Below are 8,553 nucleotides of genomic sequence, written 5' to 3'. Positions count from 1 at the left end.
TGACCCCGACGTGATTCGAACACGCAGCCTTCTGATCTGGAGTCAGACGCGCTACCGTTGCGCCACGAGGTCCTGCTGGGCTGTGGCTCACGCAGTTTCTTAGGACACCGATAAATGGCTTTCCTTCCAAGAGTACCCGTCTTTCTCTTCCATTTACTCTCTGCCCCTCCACCCAGTATCTGTGGAACCAGGAGCCCGATTCCTTCAGCGTCCAAACTTTCCTGACTGCTAGTCCTCTAACCAAGGCTGGGACGTAACCAGCGGAGGCGGGAGAACCGGGCTTCCCGTTTAGTCGCGTCTCCAGGATCAAAGGAAATTGGCCCTTCCTCTTCTTTACCAAATGATTTCCGTTCTTACCCGCCCCGCCCCCGCCCCGTTAGGCGCGAGACTCCTCCCTCTCTCCCCTCCCCCAACAGGTTCCTCGCGCTGAGTTCGCGACCTCGAGTTGTAATCTGGAGAGGCGCCAGTACGCCGGCGCAGGTCTTCGCAAGATGGCGGCTGGAGGCAAGGGCGGAGGCTTTCAGAGCGTTTTCTTTTTCCCTTTCCTCTCTTCCTGCAAACAATGTAAGGCATTTTCTCTCAGGGGAGGCTTTCATTTCATGGTGGGCATTAAGCTTAAAAGTCACCATTTTGAAAAGACATGGTCGTGCACTTAAGGGAACTAGTTTAGCACATTATCTTTAACAGGAGCGTTCTGTCATTGAACGATACAGAAAATAATAACGGTCGACAAAAAGTCATATCTCCCCGTCGGGGAATTGAACCCCGGTCTCCCGCGTGACAGGCGGGGATACTAACCACTATACTAACGAGGAGTGGTTGTGCGAAGGTTTTTTCGGACATATCTTCAAGGAGCGGTAAGACCCTTCTAGCGCTCCGTCACCTGTCGCCTGCCCCCGGAAAGTAGGAAGGTCTGGTCTCTTGGAGCCGTTGCTAGGCTTATTGTCCTCCCAGGGCGCCTTGTACTCTTGATGTTGGTGGGAATAAAAGGTTTGGAATATGTGAAGCAAACGCGCTTGCCATGTTAGTGCTGGAGAAGTGTATGAAAATGGTTTTTCCCAGGCTCTTGACGCTTTCTAAGTGATTTAGGTTGCTGGCCTGAGGTTTTTTGTTTTTTGTTTTTGTTTTTTTTAAATTGACCAGTGGTATGTGACTTGTGGCAGAGCCTTCCCCTTACAAATTTATACTTTCACTCTGAAGTTCAAGTTCAAGGATAGCATATGGCTGCCAGATGTCTGGAACACTTAGGGTCACCGCGGTCTCCTGTCTCTTCAAACAACAATTCGTAAGCCTTTTTTTTTTTTTTTTTTTTTTTTTTTTTTTAAGAGGGAGTCTTGCTCTGTCGACTAGGCTGGAGTGCAGTGGTGCGATCTCGCCTTACTACAACCCGCACCTCCAAGGCTCAAGTCATTCTCCCGCCTCAACCTCTCAAGTAGTTGGGATTACAGGCACGCAACATCATGCCTGGCTAATTTTTGTATTTTACTAGAGACGGGGTTTCACCGTGTTGGCCAGGCTGGTCTCGAACTCCTGACCTCTAGTGATCCACCCGCCTCGGCCTCCTAAAGTGCTGGGATTTACAGGCGTGAATCACCACGCCCGGCCAATTCACACACTTTTGTAATACAAAAGCGCTCAATGAAATGACCAGCTGCGGTCAAATGAAATTTTATCAAAATGTTATCAGCCGACTTCTGTTTCGGTCTCTGTAGGCGGCTACAGTTTACCTGGAAGTGACCAACATAAGTATGTAAATGGCTAAGTAATAATACGTTTAAATAATTCAAAACCAGGATGTGCCACTGATTAAACACGGTTAGGAAAGTGCACTAATCTAAACCCATTCATAGACAGGATCCACCCTCTTCGCAGGGATACTGGGAGAGCCTTATATGTAAACTTTTTTTTGAGACAAAGTTTCACTCTTGTTGCCCAGGCTGGAGTGCAGTGGCACGATCTTGGCTCACTGCAACCTCCGCCCCCTGGGTTCAAGGGATTCTCCTGTCTCAGCCTCCCGAGTAGCTGGGATTACAGGCGCCCGCCAACACGCCAGGCCAATTTGTATATCTAGTAGAGATGGGAATTCACCATGTTGGTCAAGCTGGTCTCGAACTCCAGACCTCTGGTGATCCACGCACCTCGGCCTCCCAAAGTGCTGGGATTACGGGCGTGAGGCACCACGCCCGGCCGTAAACTTGACTATTCTCTAAAGGAGTGTGTTTATAGGCACAGATAAACTGACATGATTGAAATCGTTTCATTATAGAACTTAAACTTATGTGTCTTGTCTCCAACCCAACCGATCAGTACTCACTGACCCCTACCCAACAAATTAACCTTAAAGATAATAAAATAAAAATAACAACAACAACAACAAACTTACATATGTGTTTTAAGGAATCCCTTGTTTCTAGTATGCTATGAATTAATGTATTATCATTAATAAATTATAAGGTATTTTTCATCTGATGGAAGGGATACGTTTTTAATGCAGATATTAAACAAATGGCAGTTTCTGAGGCATGTTTTGGCTTTCTTTTTTGCCGTTATTATTATTATTATTATTATTATTATTATTATCGTTTGAGACAGAGTCTTGCTCTGTCGCCCAGGCAGGAGTGCAGTGGCACGATCTCGGCTCACTGCAACCTCCACCTTCTGGGTTCCAGTGATTCTCCTGCCTCAGTCTCCCGAGTAGGTGGAACTACAGGCGCACGCCACCACTTCCTTTTGTATTTTCAGTAGAGACGGGGGTTTCACCATGTTGGTCAGGCTGGTCTCAAACTCCTGACCTCAAGTGATCCACCCGCCTCGGCCTCGAGCGGCCGCGCTCAACCCTTTTTCACTCTCTCTCTCTCTCTCTTTTTTTTTTTTGAGACACAGTTTCGCTCTCTTGCCCAGGTTGGAGTGCAATGGCACAATCTTGGCTCACTGCAACTTCCGCCTCCTGGGTTCAAGCGATTCTCCTACCTCAGTCTCCCAAGTAGCTGGATTACAGGCATGCGCCACCACACCTAGCTAATTTTGTATTTCTGGCAGAGATGGGGTTTCACCATGTTGGTCAGGCTGGTCTAGAACTCCTGACCTCAGGTGATTCACCCGCGTTGGCCTCCCAAAGTGCTAGGATTACAGGCGTGAGCCACTGGGCCTGGCCCCTGTTTCACTGTTAACTACACCAAAAGCCTCAAAACAAACTCTCAGTGTGCCGGGGCCTCCTTCCACTTTGACCCTCCAAAAACTTTTGCCAGGGCCAAAGGGCACTGTGATAGCGATGATGATGTCCTTTTCCTGGTAAAATCGAAGGGACTTCCCCAAGTCTCTCGGTGGGTAGAGCTATGGGGCAGTGAACCCAGTTCTCCTGAATCAACTGTTTGCCCTGTGTTCTGCATTCTTGGGAGAAGCAGCTTCATCTCCTCCTTTAGAAGAGACATCCTGTCCACTGAAGCTGTCCTAAAGCTCTGCTAGTGCTCACACACGTGTTGTTAGTGCTCCTTTTTCATCCCTGGTGAAAGTAAGAGGCAGCCTGAGTCAGCGAGATCAGGGAGCAGGGAACACAGCACGTGCTGTCCATCTTCCGAAAATGGAAAGGAAAAGAGAGGGCAATTAACCTGAACAGGGTGAGGGAGCTCAGAGATTCCTCCCTGTCAGCACTGGGCAAAAATAAAGGTTAAAATCTGACTGGCAGTACAGAGGGCATGGAACTCTCTTTGGGAATAAATGGCATGAAGGCAATGAGTGTTACTGAAAGTTTCATATCCTGCTCTTCCTAAAGAACTATGCTGTGTATCTCCCCTTGCTAAATGATTCACATTCATTTTATTTTCTCAACAGCCTGTTAGGTCAATGGGACAAGTGTTTTTATTCCTATTTGGGAATCTTCTGCAAGATCACACGGATAGGAGGTGGTGAAAGGCCAGGAATCACCCAAGCTCTGACTGCAAAATCTGCAATTTTCACCCTGCTGCACAGTTCCATATACATGTATTTTAACAAATAAGTACATGCTATGGAGAGAAAAACTTTATAACTAGTATCAACATATGTGTCACTCTTGTTCCTATATTAATATTTGCTAACCTTTTTTTTTTTTTTTGAGACGGAGTCTCGCTGTGTTGCCCAGGCTGGAGTGCAGTGGCCAGATCTCAGCTCACTGCAAGCTCCGCCTCCCGGATTTACGCCATTCTCCTGCCTCAGCCTCCCGAGTAGCTGGGACTACAGGCGCCCACCCCCTCGCCTGGCTAGTTTTTTTGTATTTTTTAGTAGAGACAGGGTTTCACCGTGTTAGCCAGGATGGTCTCGATCTCCTGACCTCGTGATCCGCCCGTCTCGGCCTCCCAAAGTGCTGGGATTACAGGCTTGAGCCACCGCGCCCGGCCCCTGCTGATCTTTAATTAGTTGGCAGACACTGTAGTTATTCACTAACTTATTGAACCTGCAATGTGCCAGACATTGTTTTAGATGCATGGGGAGGTTTTCATAAATACATCTTGTTCTTCTAGATCTTTTATCCTACAGAAGATATACAGATAATAAACAATTAATACAATAAATGGATACATACATCATACATAGGTATGTTAGACAGTTATAAGAGCAGAAATAAAAATAGCAGAGTAAGGGGGGTTGGAGAGTAGCCAGTTAAATAGGTCAAGGTAAGCCTCATGAGAGGGAGTTTCGCTCTGTCACCCAGGCTGGAGTGCAGTGGTGAGAACTTGGCTCACGGCAACCTTGGCCTCCCGGGTTCAAGTGATCTTGTGCCACAGCCTCCTGAGTAGCTGTGCCACCACACCCGGCTAATTTCTGGTAGAGATGGGGTTTCACCATGTTGGCCAGGCTAGTATCAAACTCCTGGCCTCAGGTAATCTACCCGCCTTGGCCTCTCAAAAGTGCTGGGATTACAGGCATGAGCCACCGCGCCTGGCCAAAGGTATAATTTGAACATAGTTGAAGGAAGTAAGATATGTAGTCATGCAGCTGTCTGGGAGGCCTGAGGGCCTTAGAGGTCATTGGAAAGACTTTGGCTTTTATTATTACGGAAATGGGGACTCACTTCAGGGTTGTTGGATTTTTTTAACATTAAAAAAAATTGATACATAATAATTATACATATTTATGAAGTGCATGTGATATTTCACTACATGCATATAATGTGTAATGATTAAATCAGGATATTCAGCATACCCATCACCTCCAACATTTATTATTTCTTTGTGCTGGGAGTATTTCAAATCCCGTCTTGTAGCTATTTTGAAATATACAATAAATTATTGTTAACTGTAGTCACCCTACTGTGCTATTCAACATTATAACTTATTCTTTCTTTTTTTTTTTTTTTTTGAGACGGAGTCTTGCTCTGTTGCCCAGGCTGCAGTGCAGTGGCTTGATCTTGGCTCACTGCAACCTCCGCCTCCCGGATTCAAGCAATTTTTCTGCCTCAGCCCCCTTGAGTACCTGGGATTATAGGCATGTACCACCACGCTTGGCTAATTTTTGTATTTTTAGTAGAGATGGGGTTTCACCATGTTGGCCAGACTGGTCTCAAACACCTGACCTCAGGTGATCCACTCGCCTCCACCTTCTGAAGTACTGAGATTGTAGGCATGAGCCACCGTGCCTGGCCTAGAATATATTCTTTCTTTTTTTTTTTTTTTTTTTTTTGAGACTGAGTCTGGCTCTGTCGCCCAGGCTGGAGTGCAGTGGCCGGATCTCAGCTCACTGCAAGCTCTGCCTCCCGGGTTTACGCCATTCTCCTGCCTCAGCCTCCCGAGTAGCTGGGACTACAGGCGCCCACCACCTCGCCCGGCTAGTTTTTTGTATTTTTTAGTAGAGACGGGGTTTCACCATGTTCACCAGGATGGTCTCGATCTCCTGACCTCGTGATCCACCCGTCTCGGCCTCCCAAAGTGCTGGGATTACAGGCTTGAGCCACCGCGCCCGGCTATATTCTTTCTATCTGATTGTATGTTTATACCCATTGACTCATCTGTCTTCATCTCCCTCACCTTGCCCTTTCCCAGCCTCTGGTAAGTGTCATTCCACCCTAACTTCGTGAGAACTGCAAGGTTATTTTTGTTGTTGTTGTTTGTTTATTTTTTTTTTTGAGACGGAGTCTCGCTCTGTCGCCCAGGCTGGAGTGCAGTGGCCGGATCTCAGCTCACTGCAAGCTCCACCTCCTGGGTTTACGCCATTCTCCTGCCTCGGCCTCCCGAGTAGCTGGGACTACAGGCGCCCGCCACCTCGCCCAGCTAGTTTTTTGTATTTTTTGGTAGAGACGGGGTTTCACCGTGTTAGCCAGGATGGTCTCGATCTCCTGACCTCGTGATCCACCCGTCTCGGCCTCCCAAAGTGCTGGGATTACAGGCTTGAGCCACCGCACCCGGCCGAACTGCAGGATTTTGAACAGAGTAGTGATATGGTCTGATTTATGTTTTAAAGGGTCTTTGGCTGGGCAACATAGCAAGACCCTGTCTCTGTTAAAAATAAAAAAAAATAACTGGGTGATGTGACTCACACTTGTAGTCACAGCTACTTGGGGAGCTGAGATGGGAGGATCACTTGAGCCCAGGAGTTCGAGGCTGCAGTGAGCTATGATCCACTGCACTTAAGCCTGGGCAACAGAGTGAGACTCTGTCTCAAGAAAAAAAAGGATCTTTGGCTACTGGGTTGAGAGTAGATTGTAGGAGGGCAAGAGCAGAAGCAAGAAATATGAAGTATATTGCAATAATACATATAGGAGATATTGGTGGGTGGTTCAGGCTTCAGTGAAAGTAATGGAGAAGGGGAGAGGTGCCAATGTATTTTGTTTATTTTTTTGAGACAGGATCTCACTCTGTCACCCAAGCTGGAGTGTAGTGGCATAATCAGGGCTCACTGCAGCCTCAACCTTCTGGGCTCAAGAGATCCTCCCACCTCAGCTTCCTGAGTACCTGAGACCACAGGCACATGCCACCACGCCCGACTAATTTTTGTATTTTTTTTTTTTTTTTTTTTTTTTTTTGAGACGGAGTCTCGCTGTGTCGCCCAGGCTGGAGTGCAGTGGCCGGATCTCAGCTCACTGCAAGCTCTGCCTCCCGGGTTTTTACGCCATTCTCCTGCCTCAGCCTCCCGAGTAGCCGGGACTACAGGCGCCCGCCACCTCGCCCGGCTAGTTTTTTGTATTTTTTAGTAGAGACGGGGTTTCATTGTGTTAGCCAGGATGGTCTCGATCTCCTGACCTCGTGATCCGCCCATCTCGGCCTCCCAAAGTGCTGGGATTACAGGCTTGAGCCACCGCGCCCGGCCTAATTTTTGTATTTTTTGTAGAGACTGTTTCATAATGTTGCCCAGGGTGGTCTCGAACTTCTGGGCTCAAAGGGTCCCCCTACCTTGGCCTCCCAAAGTGCTAGGATTACAGGCCTGGGCCACTGTGCCTGGCCCCAAGTGCTATGTATTTTGAACGTTGAGTCAATAGAATTTATTGGTAGAGTAAATGTGAGATATGAGTTAAAAAGAGGAGTCAAGGATGCCTCCAAAATTTTTGGCCTGAGCAACTGGAAGGATGGAGTTGCCATCACTGAGGTTGAGAAGAGTAATTCACAACTCCAGAGGGCACCATTCGTACCGGCAGTCATGTGAAGGGCATAACTGGGAAGAAGTTGTTAAAAGAAAAACTTCAGCTGAATCCAATGTAAAGGAGTTTGGCCAGGTGCAGTGGCTCATGCCTGTAATTCCAGCACTTCGGGAGGCCGAAGTGGGAGGATCACTTGAGGTCAGGAGTTTGAGACCAGCCTGGCCAACATGGTGAAACCCTGTCTCTACTAAAAAGGCAAAAATGAGCTGGGCATGGTGCCATGTGCTGGTAATCCCAGCTACTTGGGAGGCTGAGGTGGGAGAATCACTTGAACCCGGGAGGTGGAGGTTGCAGTCAACCAAGATCAAGCCACTGCACTCCAGCCTGGGCGACAGAGCAAGACTCCATCTTAATAAATAAATAAAAATAAATAACTAAATATAAAGTAGTTTATCTGAGCAATAAACTATTCACGAATCGGGCAGCTCCCAGAATCACAGCAGATTCAGAGAGACTCCAGGGATGCCTGGTAGTCAGAACAAATTTACAGGCAAAAAAAGGGAAGTGAGGTACAGAAATCGGAAGTGAAGTACAGAAACAGTTGGATTGGTTTCAGGTTGTCGTTTGCCTTATTTGAACACAGTTTGAACACTCAGCAGTGTATGAGTGGTTGAAGTATGGCTGCTGTGATTGGCCAAGACTCAGCTATTGTTAGAGTTGCATACTCTTAAATTAGGTTTTCAATCTTGTCTACCCATTAAGTTAGGTTACAGTTGTCCACAAGGACTCAAATATATAAGTACGGAGTCCTTCTCTGGCTATATTTAGTTCGCTTTACAGAGGCAAGGTGCCATCCATAGACTGCGTTGTGGATGGCACTCCTTGGACTTGTGCACTATGGCAGCCCTGCATGTGGAGTAATGACCCTGGTGGGAGCAGGTGGATGGTCAACATTTCAGTTTTGGATGTGTTAAGGTTGAGACATAAAGTAGTCACAGTTGAAT

The 8,553-nt window shown here is 47.3% G+C and overlaps 1 long non-coding RNA gene and 2 other non-coding genes across 5 annotated transcripts in view; 1 reads left to right on the top strand and 2 right to left on the bottom strand.

Moving 5' to 3' along the window:
- TRNAW-CCA (transfer RNA tryptophan (anticodon CCA)) lies at positions 1-72 on the bottom strand. The gene has a single exon. It is a non-coding gene; the product is annotated as a tRNA-Trp (tRNA).
- A 404-nt stretch (positions 73-476) lies between these two features.
- The window catches only part of LOC102124823 (uncharacterized), a 178,294-nt gene continuing 170,217 nt past the window's right edge, over positions 477-8,553 (top strand). For all 3 annotated transcript variants that reach the window (XR_001483589.4, XR_010579547.2, XR_001483588.4), the window contains exon 1: positions 477-564. This is a non-coding gene — a long non-coding RNA (uncharacterized lncRNA). The remainder of the gene's footprint in view (positions 565-8,553) is intronic.
- TRNAD-GUC (transfer RNA aspartic acid (anticodon GUC)) lies at positions 744-815 on the bottom strand. Its single transcript has one exon. It is a non-coding gene; the product is annotated as a tRNA-Asp (tRNA).

Source organism: Macaca fascicularis, chromosome 11 (genome assembly GCF_037993035.2).
Source record: "Macaca fascicularis isolate 582-1 chromosome 11, T2T-MFA8v1.1".
Taxonomy (NCBI): Eukaryota; Metazoa; Chordata; class Mammalia; order Primates; family Cercopithecidae; genus Macaca; species Macaca fascicularis.
The sequence above is the reverse complement of the archived record's forward strand: the minus strand, read 5'-3'. Positions and strand labels throughout refer to the sequence as shown.